Below are 20,365 nucleotides of genomic sequence, written 5' to 3' on the forward strand. Positions count from 1 at the left end.
TCAACAAGCCTTAACTAAGGTTAAAACTTAAACATGGACACTTGAGTTGTTTTCAAAAGAGATAGCTAGCAGTTTTTACAAGATCTGAAATAACCCCAAAGGTGACTCAAAGAAAAAAAAATTAAGAAATCAGAAGCTGCCCATAGAGGGGAAGAGAATCAATAAATGGCAAACTTTATACAAACATCAAACCAGAAATGGCTCATTTCCTAAGCTGGAAATCAAACCCATGCAAAGTCTTAGCTACTGAGCTACAGTATGAGCCAGTTGCCATTGCTCTTCACAGAACAGGTCTTGATCAGGCATTTCTGAACTTGAAAGTAGTTTTAACTGCTAGAGAGAAATTTTAAGGCTAGCCATAACACTGTTAATTTTTTTTAATTTAACCTTTTTATTACTTGTTCAGAATAAGGGATTTTTAAAATCCTTTTTACTTTTAATTGCATATAATTCCAATAGTGACTCAATCCAAAAGCCTTTTAAAACTCAGATGGTATTTCTTTTCAGGTTTTTATCATATAAGCAAGAGGTATGTCTAGAGAAAGTATAAAGAAGGCATCTCTATAACCCCCAAGAATTATCTCTCAGAAATGGGCTTAAGATAGCAAAAGACCCATAGGGCTGGGACCTTTTAAGATAGAATTCACCTAAGGGCTTGACACATTTGGAAGGAGGAGGGTACTGCTGTCTCAGACTCTCAGTCCTTTCAGACCAGCCACCTGACACAAACCCTCAAATTCCCACCCTTCAGATGGCAGAAATCAAGAGTCAGTACCCCTACATGGTCACAAAGTCAAATTCTCAAGAACATTAGACAAGACAAGTGGAAAACTTTATCTGGTTTTTGTTTCAGGAACCTGCAGCATTTATAATAGGCTGCAGGGCTGGCTCAAACATGGGGCTTAGAGGGGATCTAGGACTGTGCTCTATCATATGGTACCCCTCTCCATAACAGAACAACACAGGAAGACAAAAACAAAGGAAGATGGCAAGACTAAAAGTTACTTCTAAGAGGAAAAAGGAGTCAAACAATATGAATATTTACAGTACAAAGTACAAGATGCACACCAGATTTGCTACAATCTTTGACTAGTCACAAATTTCTTTTTTCCCATTAATAAAAATCTTTCAGAGGAGGAAAACACCAATTTTTTTTTTTTTTTTTTTTGAGATGGAGTCTAGCTATGTCACCCAGGCTGGAGTGCAGTGGCACAATCTCAGCTCACTGCAACCTCCACCTCCTGGGTTCAAGCAATTCTCCTGCCTCAGCCTCCCAAGTAGCTGGAATTACAGGCACCCGCCACCACGCCCAGCTAATTTTTGTATTTTTGGTAGAGATGGGGTTTCCCTGTGTTGGTCAGACTGGTCTTGAACTCCTGACCTCATGATCTGCCTGCCTCAGCCTCCAAAGTGCTGAGACTACAAGTGTGAGCCACCGCGCCCAACCACAAACACTGATTTTTACCATTTGCTCAACCAGTTTGTGCAGAGAGAGAAAAGTTAGAAGCCTGGCTAGTAAGAAATTCTTACTCTTTTTCTGGCATGTCAGGTTTCTGGGTTCTCTTACTCTGCAGCTTCCAGAAGAGCATAGTGGCTTTTGATGACATGGAGAAATCTCACCAAACCAAGCTTCTTCCTGTAATCTAGGAGAGGTGAATAGAACACACAAAAGAGCTAAGGGGCCAACCAGAACCTGCAAAAAGGGCCAAATAGAATCTGCAAAATAAGCCAAACCATCGTTAGGAGAAGGAAGGGGATGTCGGTTGCACTTAAAATACTTACTCACCACACTAAGTTGAAGGATGCCATCCAGGAACAATTTCTCCACTGGGATTAGGCTCAAACACTATGGGCTGAAAGCACTTCATCAGCATGGACAGTGCCTGGGATGGCCCTCAGTTCAAGAGAAACAAGCAACTGCTACAACGAACCTCCAGATCCGTTGTACTGGTTGGGGGCTGATGAACCCAAGCACCCAACAGGCAGGTGTCTGCAAGGGCAGATCCTGGATGAGTCTTCACATGTGTAATCATCTAATGAGTTCTTTCTGCCCATTACACAGAAAAAAACAATTTACTGAGACCAGGTATTGCAGAAGAGAAAGAGTTCTATAAGTAATACAGAGCTAGTCAAGCAATAGGACTGGAGTTATTACTCAAATTGGTTTCCCTGAGGACTCAGAGGCTAGGGTTTCCACAGATAATTTTCCAGAGGCCTGGGAAATGGGGTGCTGGTGATTGGTTGGGAATAAAATCATAAGAATGTGAAAAATGGCCCTCAGGTGCTAAATTCACCTCAGGGTGGGAGTTACCAGACTGGTTAAGCCATTATTCCCAAGTGTGGGTTGAGTCAGTCAGTTGCCAAAATGCAAAAGCCTGAAAAACATCTCAAAAGGCCAATGTTACATTCTATAATAGTAATGTTGTCTATAGGAGCAATTGGGAAAGTCACAAATTTTGTGACATCTGGCCACATGATTCCTGAGCAGCAAGGGATTATAGAAAGGCAAGCCAGAAGAAAATGGCTGGTTATCATTTAGCTACACCTACATCTTAGCAGAATTTAAGCTCCTTTTATAATCCTAATCTTATGGATTTCCACTAGTCTTACAAAGGTGGTTTTGATCCCTGAACAAAGAGGATTCTTGTTTTAGGGAGTGACTGTTATCCTCCTTGCTTCAAAATTAAACTGCAAACTAAATTCCTCCCATGGCTAGCTTGGTCTGTGTCCAGGAATGAGCAAGGACAGCTGGCCTATGAGGCTAGGGGCAAGATGGAGTTGCCATGCTTGACCTCTCTCACTGTCATATCTTTCACAGGGAATTTCATTTGTATATTCCTTTACCCAAGGAGAAAACTAATTCCAAAGAACATCAATATATATCCTTATTTGTTCTTCCATAATATACACAAAATTGTTTCATAATTAAACATCCATTACCATGAATTACCTGTACCATTACCATGAATTATCCATTCACAATTAAATCCATTACCAAAACCCAGCCTAAAAAAGAAGGCATAAATGTTCTTAGTAATTTCATATGTCCTTATGTGATAAATCCACTAATTATAATGCGTAAAAATATACTGTTGATAAAAAGTTACTTGAATTAATTCTTTTTGCTGGGTCATTATATTATCAGTTTGGCAAAATTAGGCTTATTTGTTTTTGTTTAAATTCAGTTTTAGAGGGTTCTTTTTTATTCTCTTTAATTTGTAAATATATAAAATATTTACAAAGTTTAAGGGTCAAAACTATTTAAAACCGTGTAATAGAGGATATCTTACTACTGTCCCTTTATCCTCATTACACTCACTCCCCATAGGTACCAGCTTCAATACTTTTTTATTCTTCTTGTGTTTTATTTTTTCTAAATAAATAATATTAGTATTTCACTTTCACATGCAAAAGGTAGCATAGACTCTTGGAGTTTGATATTTTAAGTTAAAAATGCATTTGAAAAGTCAATACAACTCCACATCAATTTATACAGACTTTGTAGTATTTTTCTACAGCAAAGTTCTCCATTGTATAAATGTATTATAGATTATTCAAAAAACCTCCTATGGTTGGATATGTAGGTTGTTATAAGTATATTGCTATGGGAAATAATGACAAACTTAACAATCACCTGCATATTTGCGGAAAAGCATCTTCAAGGTAAATTCTGAGATGGGGGATTGGGCATCACCAGATAAACTCATTTAAAATTCTGGTAAATGTGACCAAATTATTTTCCATAGATGTTATAATAATTTGCATTTCTATTATCAGCATAAGAGTCCCAATTCCTCAAAGCCTCACCAGTAGAGTATGTTTTCAAACTTTTGAATTTTTGCCAGTTATATGAGAAATAGTTATCTCATCATAGTTTTCATTTATATTTCACTTATTATGAGTGAAGTTGAGCATCTTCTCATATTGTTCAAAGGCCATTTTTATTTATTTCTATGTAACTTAAATAGTTACATTTTTCATGGTTTCTGAACTTGACAAAAATATACTTCTTCTTTTTTTTTTTTTTTGAGGCAGAGTCTCACTCTGTCGCCCAGACTGGCGTGCAGTGGCGCAATCTCGGCTCACTGCAAGCTCCGCCTCCCGGGTTCATGCCATTCTCCTGTCTCAGCCTCCCAAGTAGCTGGGACTACAGGCGCCCGCCACCTCGCCCGGCTAGTTTTTTGTATTTTTAGTAGAGACGGGGTTTCACCATGTTAGCCAGGATGGTCTCGATCTCCTAACCTCGTGATCCGCCCGTCTCGGCCTCCCAAAGTGCTGGGATTACAGGCTTGAGCCACCGCGCCCGGCCAAAAATATACTTCTTTGTTATGTATTTTCTGGATGTCTTAATGTGGCCTCAGAGAGATTCTGATCCCCCTGGGATGGTAGTATGTGTTACAGCCTTGTTTCAGAATTTTTCACGGTGTCCCAGAGAGTATAGAACAAACCTCTATTCACTGGAAATATCTGGAACAGACCGTTAGTCTACTCATCTCATACCAATTTCTTTTTCTATTTAGAAACAATTCTTTTAAACACCCTGATCAAAGAGGCTGCAATTGTGCCAGGAGCCCTAGAGAGATGCTGATAGCATATAGGTACTCTCTCCATCAGCTGAACTCTCTGAATCTAGCCTCACATTACGACTGCCAGTTTAATCATAACGAGTTCCCTCACTGCCTATATGATCTGTTGGGGGATCACATAGACATTAACCTCAGCTCATTTTCCTGTTCATTTAAAGAAGCATTAAACCTTGATACAATGCACACCACTACCCTTTCTTACCATACCATTATTATAGATTATATTTATAGTGATTGCCCAGTTTTGAGATGTGCCTCTCAAATTCATAGCCTTTGCTAAGCACGAACATAGAAGTCAGCATTAGTTTCTACTGTGTCAGTTTTTCCTCTATCCCTTCCAGTTTTCCCTTTCATATAATATGAAGTCAAGTAGGTAGTTGAAAAAGAAAAAAAAAATCAGTTAATCATTCCTGTCTTATCAAACTTACTCTTAGCACTAGGACATGAGGAAATGCCGCCTCCTAAAAGGAAATACATATTATAATTTCACATTTTATTGCTCTCATACCATTATTGTGTGAATTATTATATACTGTTGTATTAAATAAGAAGCTATTGAAATAAAACAATTTTCTCTAGGCTAAAAGGCTCCAATCACCATGTTTCACCACTTTTTAGGCTTGCTTTTTACACTTGTTTGCTGTTCTTTCATTGTTGAAATTAAAGGTTTTTTCCCTAACATTTTTCTAACATCTCTTTTGTAAGGCAACCATGTGGTTTGAATGACATTGACCTTTCTCTCAATTCTAGGGCATGTCCCATCAAGGTAACTTCATTCCTTTTGCCATAGTCACTGCTTCGGGCATGACATTTTCAAGGCTTGACATTATCCTAACCAAAGAAATTGATTGGTTCAAATAAGGCAAAATCAGAAACAAGATCTCAATCTGCACCAAATATGACAAGACACACACCATTAGCACGATATCTCTGGACTATGAAAAGACAGACCCCAGATGAAGCCAAATGCAGTGTTGCAGAGCTGAGAATTATAGAACCAACACCCTAATCAAACCACGCCAAGGGCCGCCCTACCACTGGTCTTTTTAGTTGTATGATTTGATAAATTGTTTTATCTGGTTTGAGTTGGATTTTTTATGTTTCCTTGCAATCTCACTGATAGATCTTTCTCACAACTGACACTTCTCCATCTGTCATACTTATCACTCTGTTAGACAACACTTTCTACTTGAATTTTATTCAGCCCTAACTCTGGCTCATTGCTGCAAATTGTCTATTTTTTTTTTAAACAATGCCTAGCCAAACTTGAAAATTAAAGTTGATTTTATACAAAATTTCTGGGATTATAGAAGAATGTCTGTCAGTTACTCTGTATATAATGTGCCCATGAAATGGTATATAAGTCTTGTGATGCCTATTTCTCTCATGAACTGGAGCTCATTTCTGCACACTTCATGTATATGCTCAAGAAAGCTGAACTGCTGGACATTTAATTCCTACATAAGTGGGACCTATTCTAATTCTACCTATTGATCCCTGCAAGAGCACATGAATGTGTGTGGTCTGTGGACAGTGTTCTTCCTGTCAGAATGAGGGATGTAGAGTAAATATAGTAGATTACTCCTTAACTGGTAGGTATTATTCTTTCTTGGCACTTCTTTGTCATTCATGACATTCATCCAACAGTCTGGTGCTGAATCATTTAAAACAGCAAAAATTACAAATTCAAAGCACATCATTGAATCTTGATGCTGTGGTACTTCTTTCAGGCATGGTATATTATGTCAGAACACAGACTTAATACATTAACAATACCAGGAAAAATAAAAACGAAAAAGCCTGCCATCTTGAGCATTGTAATTTTTGACTCCCTCAAAGCCAGACTCCTAGGTACAACAGCAGGAAAATCTTGAATTTGAATGTCACCGATGTCAAAGATGGCCCAAGAAAGGAGCCTCCTATGAGTTGATATGTCAGGGTCAATTAGTATCAACTCTATTCCTCAACCAAAACTTCCAACTACCCTAGCATAGTTCAATTTGCCTGAACAATTTTCAACTAGCTTCCTTCTGCAATTTCTCATAATAACATATTCTTCCTCAAATTCTGTTTTATAACCCTAAACTTTGTTATATTGGTAGTACCTTTTTAGGTGTTCTCATCGCACTCATCTTATCTCATCTATGTGTAGATACCTTGGAAAAATGCTGCTTTTTGCTTCTCACAACACAACCAGGGACTTCTAACACATCCTCATACCTAGTTGTCCTCTCTGGGGCACACCAGAGGATTCCACTTCTCCTAGTCCTTGTTACTGTGGTTGCTCATGGGAATATTTATAGCCAGCAAAATGTAAGTGAAAGCCACATTTGTTTCTTGTTGGCTAAGACAGTGAAACACATACATGAAATTCTCTAGTTTCTGTTTCCTTACTGTGGTGCCCCAGGAAGATCTGCATCCAGATGATGTTGTAGCTACAAGACAGTGGAGCCACCATCTGCTTAGACCTCTGTGTAAAGTCTCCTTATCTTGTGTAGCATAAATGTGAAGTAAATTCTGTCCTGTTAGGCCCCTGAGGTTTACAATTTATTTCTTCAGCATGGGAATAGATTATTTTATTAATAAAAACATGTATATGAGAAACAATTATTAAATGTATATGGTTGAATCAGCTTTTAATTAAATCGGCTCTGATTCCTTATTACCTGTCCTTTTGAGCTTTTCTCCTACATAGCAACACAAATCAAGCCAACATATTTGTTTCTCTATTTCCCTCAGTACAGGCATCACTATTTGTCTTATATTTGTCTTAGGTGAGGGCGCTCTTTGAAAAGCTGTATCAGATGTTTTTAAGCCAGGATCAAGTTACATTTCTAAGGCTTTGAAACCGAAATCTGTTGTCAGCTGTGAATATCGACCTCTATGTGTATTTCCTCACATCCCAAATATGGTTTAACATAGACATGAAATCTGAATGATTGCCTATTAAAGTTTTCAACTTCATGGTTTTTCTAACCTCATTTTAATTGATGAGAGAAAAAATACAGATTATTTTAAAAAATTTAAATCACTTGTTCTATAACAAGGGATCATGCTACATTGTCAAAGAGTTGTATCACTGGACCAATATTTGGATAGTTCACACCATCTTGATGAAGTAGTTTATATGTTAATATATAATTGTTAAGATTCAGAACCACCAACATCCTTGTGAGTTCTTACACCTATAGCTAGTTCCCTGACAGTTCACTTCAACTTTTTTTGAGACGGAGTTCGCTCTGTCGCCCAGGCTGGAGTGCAGTGGCCGGATCTCAGCTCACTGCAAGCTCCGCCTCCCGGGTTCACGCCATTCTCCTGCCTCAGCCTCCCGAGTAGCTGGGACTACAGGCGCCCGCCACCGCGCCCGGCTAGTTTTTTTGTATTTTTAGTAGAGACGGGGTTTCACTGTGTTAGTCAGGATGGTCTCGATCTCCTGACCTCGTGATCCGCCAGTCTCGGCCTCCCAAAGTGCTGGGATTACAGGCTTGAGCCACCGCGCCCGGCCACTTCAACTTTTTTAATAAGTATGCTCTTACTGATAGGTTGTTGATTCACATCATCCAATGAGTTATTGCTCACAGCCTTTATCCCAAGTTCCAGAAAGATTTGTAAATAATAATTCTGCCCCAACACACTAAAGGGCAGTGGTGCTGGAACTCTTGAACTGCCATGATATTGATATCACTCCTTTTCACTGAATATTCCAAGGAAAAAAGTGTATCACGCTCTCTGAGGCAATTCCATTTTTATATGCATATATTTAATCACTATGGGCATTATTTATGAAATAAAAACTTCTGCCTCCTTCTGTCTCCTGGTCAGCTCGTTCAAGTATACTTACTTTTGCCTGAGTTCATACCCTGGTTGTGGCCTCAGTTCTGCCCATCACTGCCATACTCTTCCGGATTCAGTTACTTTTGCTTTTATTTGGTTTTGGTTTTGGTTTTTTTGAGACGGAGTCTCACTCAGTCACCCAGGCTGGAGTCCCGTGGTGTGATCTCGGCTCACTGCAACCTCTGCCTCTTGGATTCAAGCGATTCTGCTGCCTCAACCTCCTGAGTAGCTGACACTACAAGTGTGCACCACTATGCTTGGCTAGCTTTGTATTTTTAGTAGACACAGGGTTTTGTCATGTTGGCCAGGCTGGTCTCAAACTCCTGACCTCAAGTGATCTATCTGCCTCAGCTTCTTAAAGTGCTGGGATTACAGGCATGAACAATAGCACCCGGCCCTGGATTCAATCTTGACTCAAATCCATGATGATTAGCCTATAATGAGACTCTTCTGCAAGTGAGCTCTTAGACAAGAGACATCTCCTTCAAGGGCTTCTACTGTGTACCTCCTGCCATAGAACCTGCTAGTCTTCCTCTAGTTTTACCCTCCTGTAGACTTCATAAAGTAGAAAGTCACAAAAGTTGTGCTATGAAAAGTTAGTGCTTTATTTTTCTCTCACATTAATGAAGTTGCTTATTAAGCAACACAGTGAATTAACACCTTAACATTTGCAATATAGTTATTTCTATACAGTTAATTCTCCATAGTTATTTCTTGGATCATGTATAGTTGCCATATTGTTAAAAATGACAACCATGTTATACTCATATCTCATAAGCTCCTAGCGTCTCTCATAAGCTCCAAGTGCGTATAACATGCACATAGCATGACTTTGATGAACATGTCCTCATTATAGTTACACTCTGGAAGGATGGATGGATACATGAATAAACAAATGGTGTAAAATCAGTGAAAATACAAGTAAGTTGTGTGCTATAATAGACAGGACATTTGCATCCAGAGGTTTATCTTAAATTTCCCACTAACTAACCCAGAAATCTTAGACAAGTTAGTCACCGTCTCTGGCCTCCAGATTCATCATCTATAAAGAAGAGTGCTAAGATTACATGATTTTTTGTGACCTCTTCAGTATTAAAATGCTATGATGGATAATTATCCATTAAGTTTAGTACTAGTATATTTCAAGGCTCTCTTACCCTTTCCTTTCGTCAGTTGCCTTAAGTGTCTTTAAGTAACAGTCCATTTTTCTTTCTCCAATAATCTTACACAGGCTGAAACAGAAATCCTACAGAGGAAGATCAAGGAACAGTCTACAACTTTGATCTTTAGTCTCTAGGTATAAAATAGCCTGAGGATAAGAAGCAAGGAAAGGCAGTGTCAGAGTAAGCAGCCTTGAGAAATGGATGATCTGCAGGTGAGAAAACCTGGAGTAAACTATTTTGTAGAGAGTTTCTGAACAAAAAGTTGGAACTTTGAAGTGAAGGAAGTCGTAAGGAAGTAGATGATTCACCAAATAGCAGATAGAGCTCTGTGGTGATAAAGTGAATAAGACGTGTCCAGATGGCTAAAGAGATTGTAACCAGAATAAGACATTCTGAAAAGTCATGAGTAGACTATATTAATTGTCTTCATTTTCATATAAAATTGAGGAATTTATTTCCTGATTCTATGGCAATGTTGCAGGCCATCGGGAGTGGTGGTTAATAGCATTTTTTTTTTGAGATTCAGACCCATCTTGACTCTGCCACTGACATTTGACATTCTAGCAGGTATCCCAGGGCTCATTTTCCCCATCTGTGACAAGGATAGTTGCTTCGTGCATTACTGATAAAGATTAAATGAAGTAAAGTTTATACAATCCTTAGCTCAATGTCCGACACAAGTTACATGCCCAATCATTATTATTATTCAATATAAGAAAGAAATTAAGATATTTCTATTGTTTGAGGACCTCTTATCCCTGGATGAGTATGGCACACTGAATGTACCAAAACACCAGCCCATAAAAGCTGTATTTCTGGTAAATATTGCTGGTAAAAAGTTATCAAGTTAAAAAGACTAGGGAACAAAGTTGTAGAAAAAAATTCCCAGGGGCTGACTTTGCATCCAAACTAGGAATTAAAAGCAGTTTCAAAGTGGGAATTGACAGCTAGGTTCTAAACTACGTAATTTATAAGCAAACAAATCTCCTTTTTGTGTTTGGTCATTATTCTCCCTGTCAAGCAGTAAAGACTGTTCAATTCAATCCAGTTTTCAATACCACAGATAAAGTCATCAATAGTTCTTGTTAGTTTTTATAGGTTAAACACAGAGAACATTAGATCTTATCTCATAATTCTGTTTCTCTCTTTAGCTTTTAAAGGATTAAAAAGAGTAGGGAGGGCAGCTTTTATAAGGTCTTTCCCAGGCAACAGGAAACTGGAAAAAAATTTAATTGATAATTCTAATTACCCTCCCCCCATCCCCCGCCAAACACTTAGGAGTATACTTTGAAAAATGTTTCATTCGACGGTAGTCTAATTAAGATAGTGATTTATATGTTAATTACCAGGTGGGTACCCAAACATTTTAAAAGGCTTGTGGTGCATTCTGCAATGTTTTAAAGCTATATGTACTTCAAATTCCAACACAAATTTCAATTCCACTTAGGAAATGGTGAAGGAAGAAACACAGAAAATACGTAAGTAATAACATACATAACGGAAGCATCTTTTCTTCATCAAAGGCAGATTTTTGACAAAGATATTATGTGATATTTAAAGATGTTCCTTAACGTTTATATAGGAGGAAAATTACACCCTTTTAAGATTTGAGTAGGCACTCCTAGAGTGATTTGGTTTCTAAAGCACATTTTAATCTCATTTGCTTATTTTTCCTCATTGCCTTACACCTTAAGATGCATTTTCCTAATTATATAACTCATCAAGTGTCAGATTCAAATGGGAACAATGAATCATTCAATATAAGAGATTAAAACAGAGGCATGTTCACAAAACATTTGAAACAGTCACAAGAAACATTCTGTCTTATTTTCACGTTTCTAAAACTCTAGCTTTACCAGAGGAAATGAGAAGAAAAGAAAAGCTTCTCAGGTCTATTTTCTTAAATCTCTGCCTTTGTTACTTGGACTAGATCATATACTACTTCTAAGAAAAATGCATCCACATTCAAAATAGATTTTCATGTTTAATGTCAGGTGGACGCAGAATGGTTTTCCTAAAAGTACTTTCATAATTTTCTTCAAAATTAAAAAAATGCTAAATAACAGAATACACATTTATTTTGCTCTCAGAATTAACAGTTTCTTGAGTGAAAGAAACAAAAAGTTTAGCCAATTGATCTTATTGTGATTAATTAGTGCATGCTGATTGTCTTTCTCAAATTTTCAGCCTTGGTTCCAACAGTTGAATCAACATATTTACAATGTTAAACTTAAAAAAAAAAAACCACTTGCTTTGGCACTGAGAAAACAAGAAAATATGACACGCTAAACCAAAATACCTCAAATTGTATAGAATTATAAAATATTTCATTAATAACATTGCCACCCAGGAAATATAAGAGATTATTATCAGGACAGAACAGCAAATGTACACAATGATGCTTAGAAAAGATATGGTAGGGATATCATGGAAAAAGTAAGTTCAGAAATGAACTAATAACTATGGAACATTATAGAAATTTCTTTCATTAGAATTATCAGTTAAATAAGGTAAATGGTCATCTCTACAGATATTTCTTAGCATACACTTCATTTAACCTTTTCCATTTAATACAAAAATAAAATGTCGCAAAAGAATAAATACCACATTTCGGGAGTTACGACATTTTTAACAGACTTTTCTTAAGAATAGATTTTTTTCTTACTTAGAAAATGTCTTTTTGTTACCTTACAACTTTTGCAAGATGCAAGATGTTTTAAAAAACTACCCTCTTTTACTTATACTCATCACTTTCTTCCTCTCTCTCCATTCATCATTCTCTCACTTTCTCGCTCTCCACTTTATGCTTCATTTCAAAATCTACTTATAATCATCTTGGCACCTCTATTTTTCTATCCATTAAATGGAGATAACTATAATACCTTACTCCTAGGATTGCTTGGGAGATTAAATGTGTTATTACAACATGGTAAGCATTTGAGCTGTCTGTCACATATTATGCACTATTACTATTCAAAATTATATTTTTATACATTTTCCTAGATCCATCTGAATGCAACATGACTGTAATAGAATATGTAGTATGAAAGTCATAATTACCTTGTGTGATTGTATAATCTCAATAAAGAACCTCACCAGTCCCTCAAAAAGAAAATCTATGGTCATTGTGGTATATTTACAAAATATCTATTAGAAAATAAAAAATTAAATTACATAAAATTGTACCACCTAAGGATAACACTCATTAATATATAATGTGTTAACATATAATTATTGTATTGTATCATGTATTCATAAATATATTTTTAAGTGATTTTTTTAATCTTCTCTACAAAATTATTTGGTGGTGTGCTTTAATACTTTATATATTATAAATATCTTTCCTTGTTATTAAATGTTTTTCTCCAACATAATTTTAATAGCAACATGGTTGTCCCTAAATATATATACCATAATTTATACAATCCACTAATGTAGGACATTTAGATTGTTTCTGACTTTTGCTCTCATAAATGGCATTAAAATGATTTTTTTAACTGCAAAAGTAGAATCTTAAAATAAATTGAATAAGTCTTTCACATAACCAAATATTGAAAAATAGTCTTTAATGGTTAACAGCCCTATATGAAGCGTGATACAAATAGTGCCCACCTGGGAAACAGATGGCCGCACTGTAAGGTTTGACTACCCAATGTGACATTCAGCCAGTACTTACATCATTCTAAATTTGACCATTATATAGGTCATCTTGTATATTAATTTTTCTCCCTTCCAATAAAAATCTCTAAAGAACAGATAATTCTAAAGGAAGATTTTTTTTAAACTGTGCAAATCTCCAAGTTTTTTAAGTAGGATTTCTCTCAGCAGCCATCCCTGGCAATCATGTGAGCTTTCTTCATCATTTTTAAAATTCTTAATGACTTTTAATTCATAGCTCCAAGTTATATTGTTTTGATTGGGATGTCTGTATTAAGGATCTTTACTCTATAGCTGATTTATTCATAAGGATTCCTCAACAGTAATTTGCTTGGTGTCATATTGAATAATTAGTATTTTATAATACTAAGTAGAAAATATTTCAGACACTTGGCACCTTCTGAAACAAAGTCTTACTAAAGATTGCTCAGATAAGTGAGGATGCGTTGAAATTTAGTGCGACTTCACTTCGAGGAATAAGCTATAATGTCCAAAAGGAGATAATTAAGCTCTGCTTCATAGATTATGTGAAACTTCACATAATATAAAAAAATGATTTTTTAAATAAATCTCAGTAGTATTTTGCCACTGATATCTCTGTAAATAACTTTGGTCAATACGCAGGTGTGGCAATCATTTTAACCTACTGAATCCATTCCTTTTAGTCTATTTATTCAAAAATCAAAGTTTTCAGATAACATCTTGCCATTGCTTATATCCAAAGTGGATATTGTTATACTTTTGTTACTTATTAGAAGGCTGTCCTATTTTTTAACTAACCATATTCAAATTGAATACTTTATATAAGGATTAAGGGAGTTTGTTTATTGAATGTGTGCTATTTATCTGACACTAAGACAGTTGCTAGAGGTTCTAAACTAGGCTCTTTAAAAGCTGGTACACATTTTTACCAGCTTTTAAGGGGCCTAGTTTAGAACCTCTAGCAACTGGAAAACATGGCACATATACACCATAGAATACTATGCAGCCATTAAAAAGGATGAGTTCATGTCCTTTGCAGGGACATGGATGAAGCTGGAAACCATCATTCTCAGCAAACTAACACAAGAACAGAAAACCAGACACCACATGTTCTCATTCATAAGTGGGAGTTGGACAATGAGGACACACGGACACAGTGAGGGGAACATCACATACTGGGACTTGACAGGGGTTGGGGAAATAGAGGAGGGATAGCATTAGGAGAAATACCTAATGTAGATTATGGGTTAATGGGTGCAGCAAACCACCATGTCACATGTATACCAATGTAACAAACCTATGCGCTCTGCACATGTATCCCAGAACTTAAAGTATAATAAAATAAATAAATAAATAAGAAAACAAACAAGCAAAGCTGGTACACATTTAAACTCTGAAAAACAGAACTCTACTTTTGTCAATAGCATGATGAAGGAGTGAGATGATTTTGCTAAGCAGAAAGCAAACAGAAAGTGCACTGAAATCATTCAGAGGCCGGGCGCGGTGGCTCAAGCCTGTAATCCCAGCACTTTGGGAGGCCGAGACAGGCGGATCACGAGGTCAGGAGATCGAGACCATCCTGGCTAATATGGTGAAACCCCGTCTCTACTAAAAAATACAAAAAACTAGCCGGGCGAGGTGGCGGGCGCCTGTAGTCCCAGCTACTCGGGAGGCTGAGGCGGGAGAACGGCGTAAACCCGGGAGGCGGAGCTTGCAGTGAGCTGAGATCCGGCCACTGCACTCCAGCCTGGGCGACAGAGCGAGACTCCGTCTCAAAAAAAAAAAAAAAAAAAAAGAAATCATTCAGAATGATCATGACAGGAACTGAAAATGACCAAAGGTAGGCAACATATGTACAGTAGTTGCTTTGAAGTCTTTGTCTCCTTTATCCAATACGCGGGGTTTCTTTGTGTATGTGCTCTTTTTATGTAAGCGAGTTTTTACTCATTTCTTTGCATGTCTAGTTATGTTTTTATAGAACACCAGGCACTAGCTAATGTATTATAATGATTCTTAAATCTGCTTTGTTTTTCTAAGAGTTGCTGTTTTGTGTTGTTTTCATTTTAGTAGCTAATTCTCTTTTCTTGTCTCAAAATGTAAAATCTGTCACCCCTTCAACTTGTATCCACTGATGACTCTGATACCTTTTTATTTTAACCTTGGTCCCTAGAGGTCTACTATGTGCCTGTGTAGTTTTAGCAGTCAGTCAATGATTTAGACATAGGCTATGCTCAGACACCACAAGTATGAGAATTTTTTTATGCATGAAATAACTTGAGAATTGTATTTTTATGAAAAACTGTTGCTGCATTGGTTAAGAACAGTGAATTTGTGGTATTTCCATGCTGAATTGTTCCCATCCTCCCCAGTACAAGGAGTGAAAGCCACAGCTTCTCTGGCCAGAAGTAATAGTTTGGTTCAAGGTCAACAAAACAGAAACTAGAAATTACAAAGGCAGTGTTTAAAAGTAAGATAGCCACAGAAGGGGAGAGATAAGCGCTACATGAACCCCTGAATGACTACCAAACTGTGTACACATGCAGGACACACAAAAAGCCCAGTGAAAACTGAAGCCTTAGAAAAAGTTGAATATTTCCTGAATTTTTTTGATGCATTCCTCAATCACATTTCAGGGTGCAGAGCATAGAAGATTTACTTACCTGTGGTGTCTAAGTATAGCCTATGTCTAAATCATTGACTGCCTGCTAAAACTACACAGGCACAAAGTTGATCTGCAGAGACCAAGGTTAAAAAAAATGTAAGCAGAGCCATCAGTGGATACAAGTCACAGACGTAACAGATTTCACATTTTGAGACCAGAAAAGTGAATCACCTACTAAAATGAAAAAAATAACACAAAACAGCAACTCTTAGAAAAGCAAAACAGATTTAAGAATTACTATAATACATTAGCTGGTGGCTGTTTTTTTATCAAAAACTACTAGACATGCAAACAAACCAGTAATTATAAATCATAATCACACATACACGTAAAGAAGACTAGATGTTGGATAAAGGAGAAAAAGATCTCAAGGCACTACTATAAATATGTTTTAAAAGTTAAAAGAAAACATGTTCACAAGGATAAAGAGAAACGTGCTAATAATAAGTGAACCAATAATGATCTCAGGAGAGAAACTGAAATGATACAAAAGAACCAAGTAGGAATTCTAGCCCTGAAAAATACCATAACTAAAAGCAAAAATTTAGTATACAAGCTCAATAGCAGCATTGAAATGACTGAAAAAATATTTTGTGAACTGAAGATATACTAAAGAAAATGATTCAATTGAAGTACAGAGAGCAAAGAATTGAAGAAAAACAACAGAGCCTCAGAGAGCAAGATAGTCATAGAAAGGTGTAGATAAGCTATACATGAATCCCTGGATGACTTCTAAACTATGCACACATGCAGGACAAACAGAAAGTCCAGTGAAAATGAGGGCAATATCAGAAATTGTGATACATGTTTAATTGGATTTCCAGAAGGAGATGACAGTAAAAGACAAAAAAAAATATTTGCAGGCACAATGTCCAAAACTATCCCAGATTTAGCAAAAACTTGTAACTTTTTTTTTATTTTTTATTTTTATTATACTTTAAGTTTTAGGGTACATGTGCACAATGTGCAGGTTTGTTACATATGTATACATGTGCCATGTTGGTGTGCTGCACCCATCAACTCATCATTTACATTAGGTATATCTCCTAATGCTATCCTTTCCCCCCCCCCCCTGCACAATAGGACCCAGTGTGTGATGTTCCCCTTCCTGTGTCCAAGTGATCTCATTGTTCAGTTCCCACCTATGAGTGAGAACATGTGGTATTTGGTTTTCTGTTCTTGCAATAACTTGCTGAGAATGATGGTTTCCAGCTGCATCCATGTCCCTACAAAGGACACAAACTCATTCTTTTTTATGGCTGTATAGTATTCCATGGTGTATATGTGCCACATTTTCTTAATCCAGTCTGTCACTGATGGACATTTGGGTTGATTCCGAGTCTTTGCTATTGTGAATAGTGCCGCAATAAACATACGTGTGCATGTGTCTTTATAGCAGCATGACTTATAATCCTTTGGGTATATCACCAGTAATGGGATGGCTGGGTCAAATGGTATTTCTAGTTCTAGATCCTTGAGGAATCACCACACTGTTTTCCATAATGGTTGAACTAGTTTACAGTCCCACCAACAGTGTAAAAGTGTTCCTATTTCTCCACATCCTCTCCAGCACCTGTTGTTTCCTGATTTTTTAATGACTGCCATTCTAACTGGTGTGAGATGGTATCTCATTGTGGTTTTCATTTGCATTTCTCTGATGGCCAGTGATGATGAGCATTTTTTCATGTGTCTGTTGGCTGTATGAATGTCTTCTTTTGAGAAGTGTCTGTTCTTATCGTTTGCCCACTTTTTGATGGGGTTGTTTGTTTTTTTCTTGTAAATTTGATTGAGCTCTTTATAGGTTCTGGATATTAGCCCTTTGTCAGATGAGTAGATTGCAAAAATTTTCTCCCATTCTGTAGGTTGCCTGTTCACTCTGATGGTAGTTTCTTTTGCTGTGCAGAAGCTCTTTAGTTTAATTAGATCCCATTTGTCAATTTTGGCTTTTGTTGCCGTTGCTTTTGGTGTTTTAGACATGAAGTCCTTGCCCATGCCTATGTCCTGAATGGTATTACCTAGGTTTTCTTCTAGGGATTTTATGGTATTAGGTCTAACATTTAAGTCTCTAATCCATCTTGAATTAATTTTCGTATAAGGGGTAAGGAAAGGATCCAGTTTCAGCTTTCTACTTATGGCTAGCCAATTTTCCCAGCACCATTTATTAAATAGGGAATCTTTTCCCCATTTCTTGTTTTTCTCAGGTTTGTCAAAGATCAGATGGCTGTAGATGTCTAGTATTATTTCCGAGGGCTCTGTTCTGTTCCATTGGTCTATATCTCTGTTGTGGTACCAGTACCATGCTGTTTTGGTTACTGTAGCCTTGTCGTATAGTTTGAAGTCAGGTAGCATGATGCCTCCAGCTTTGTTCTTTTGGCTTAGGATTGTGTAACTTATTTAATCAAGAAGCTTCACAAATGCCAAGTAGGATAATCTCAAAGAAGATCACACCTAGACACATCATAATCAAACTAGTGAAAGTGGGATGCTGAGAGAAAAATTTTAAATCCCAAAACTAAGGATAAAGAAAAAATAAAGATCAGTGAGAAATAAATAAACTAGAAAATGGACATATAATGGGTAAATACCCCTAGAAAAAAGCTGAATCTTTGAGATCACTAAAAATGAGAAATCTTTAGCTGGAAGAAAAATTTATATAGTTGAATCTTTAGCTATAAAAGAAGAAATTAATAAAATACACATTATTAATATTGGAAATTAATAAGAGGACATCAGTACAGAGCCCACAGATATTACAAAGATAATAAGAGAATATTATAAATTTTTAATGTCAAAAAAGTTGCCTTATGTGAATATAAAAAACTCCTTGAGAGATAAACTCCAATATTAACTCAAGAGAAATAAAAAATTTGAATACTACCATATCAATTTTAGAAACTAAATTATTTGTAAGACTTTCCCGAAAAAAGTGGGTCCAGGTGGCTTCACTGGTGAATTATTAAAAAAAAAAAAAAAAAAAAAAAAAAAAAAAAAACACTTAAAGAACTTATGCTGATCCTGACCAAACTTTAATAAAAATAAGGAAGAAATATTTCTTAATTCACGTTATGAGGTCAATACTACACTGATAATCAAGCCAGACAAAGACATATGAAAGCTACAGAACGATATTCTTTATATACATAGATGCAAAAATATTTAACAGAATGTTAGCAAATCAAATCTAGCAATATATAAAAAAGAACATGCATCAAGACAAAGAGTTTATCCCAGGAATGCAAGTTTATTTCAGATTTGAAAGTCAGTCAATGCAATTCATTATATCAAAAGTTCAAAAGTCATTCTCCTATGAATGACTTTCTCCCTTGAGACAGATGTCAACTCATTTAGTTTTTAATCTTCTATATAATTGTGCTCCTTCCCATTTTATAGACAAGGACTCTGAGTTTAAGAGAGGTTCTAATGACCAAATGTCACCTATCATGTAAAGAGGAGTAAGAATTTTAACTCAGTTGTGCCTGGCCCTAAATTATTATTTCTATTGTGGATGTTATCTTTTACAAGTGAACTGCAATAGTATGAAAAATCTACATGAATATATGAGATAGTCTTGAAATGCTCTTTAATAAATCGCTTACACTTCCTTTAGTAGTTTCTTTGCTAACACCCTTTATCTTCTTGATAATAAACACTCAATCCAAACCAGGATGTTTCATGCTGCTGGAGCAATAATAACTGTCCTATTTCTCTTGCATAGCACCAGTTACCCAGGCTCCAGTCTCAGGAAGAGCTTTGCAACTTATAAATATAAAACAAATACACACGTGTTCTCTGCATTCCATTTGGTTAAGAAAAACCTGTCACCTCATCTGAGGATCAAGGAAAAATGCAAAGGAATTGAGCCCTGCTTCAGAGGATGCTTCTTTCCTCTGCAAGTAAGTGTTATGGCAGCCCCAGTAAGTTAGTATATGTAATTAAATTCCATAAAATGAGAAAATAAAGTGCCCTTTTATCTGTAAATATCCATGCTCATGCATGTCCCTATAAGATCTTTTGAGGCGTTTAAATAAAAATGTCATAAAGCCAAAAATTAAAATCCACAGCATGAGAGCATCTAAAACATGAAAGTGAACCCTGTGGGAAGCTCAGAGATCATTCTTTAGAAATGTTTTTAAAAACCCTTCTTAAAAAATCAATATTAAAATGCATGAATAAAATGCATGAAACTCTTCTTTAACATTTTAAACAATTATTAACACAGAGTTTTCAAATTTAGGCATCTACACCCTAAATAATGTTACTCCATTCTCTAGCAAACAAGTCTTGCTCTCAGTTACTCTCCTGGATTTCAAATGAACATTCAAACCCTCATCTATAAATATCGTTGTATAGTTAATATCTAGAAATATAGAAGAATAGAACTATCAAGTATTTCTGTTTACAAGATCAGACCCATTTATATTAAACAGTATCATAACAGACATATACATACATATGTGTATATACGAATATATACACATAAA

This window comes from Trachypithecus francoisi, unplaced genomic scaffold (genome assembly GCF_009764315.1).
Source record: "Trachypithecus francoisi isolate TF-2019V2 unplaced genomic scaffold, Tfra_2.0 Lachesis_group3, whole genome shotgun sequence".
NCBI lineage: Eukaryota > Metazoa > Chordata > Mammalia > Primates > Cercopithecidae > Trachypithecus > Trachypithecus francoisi.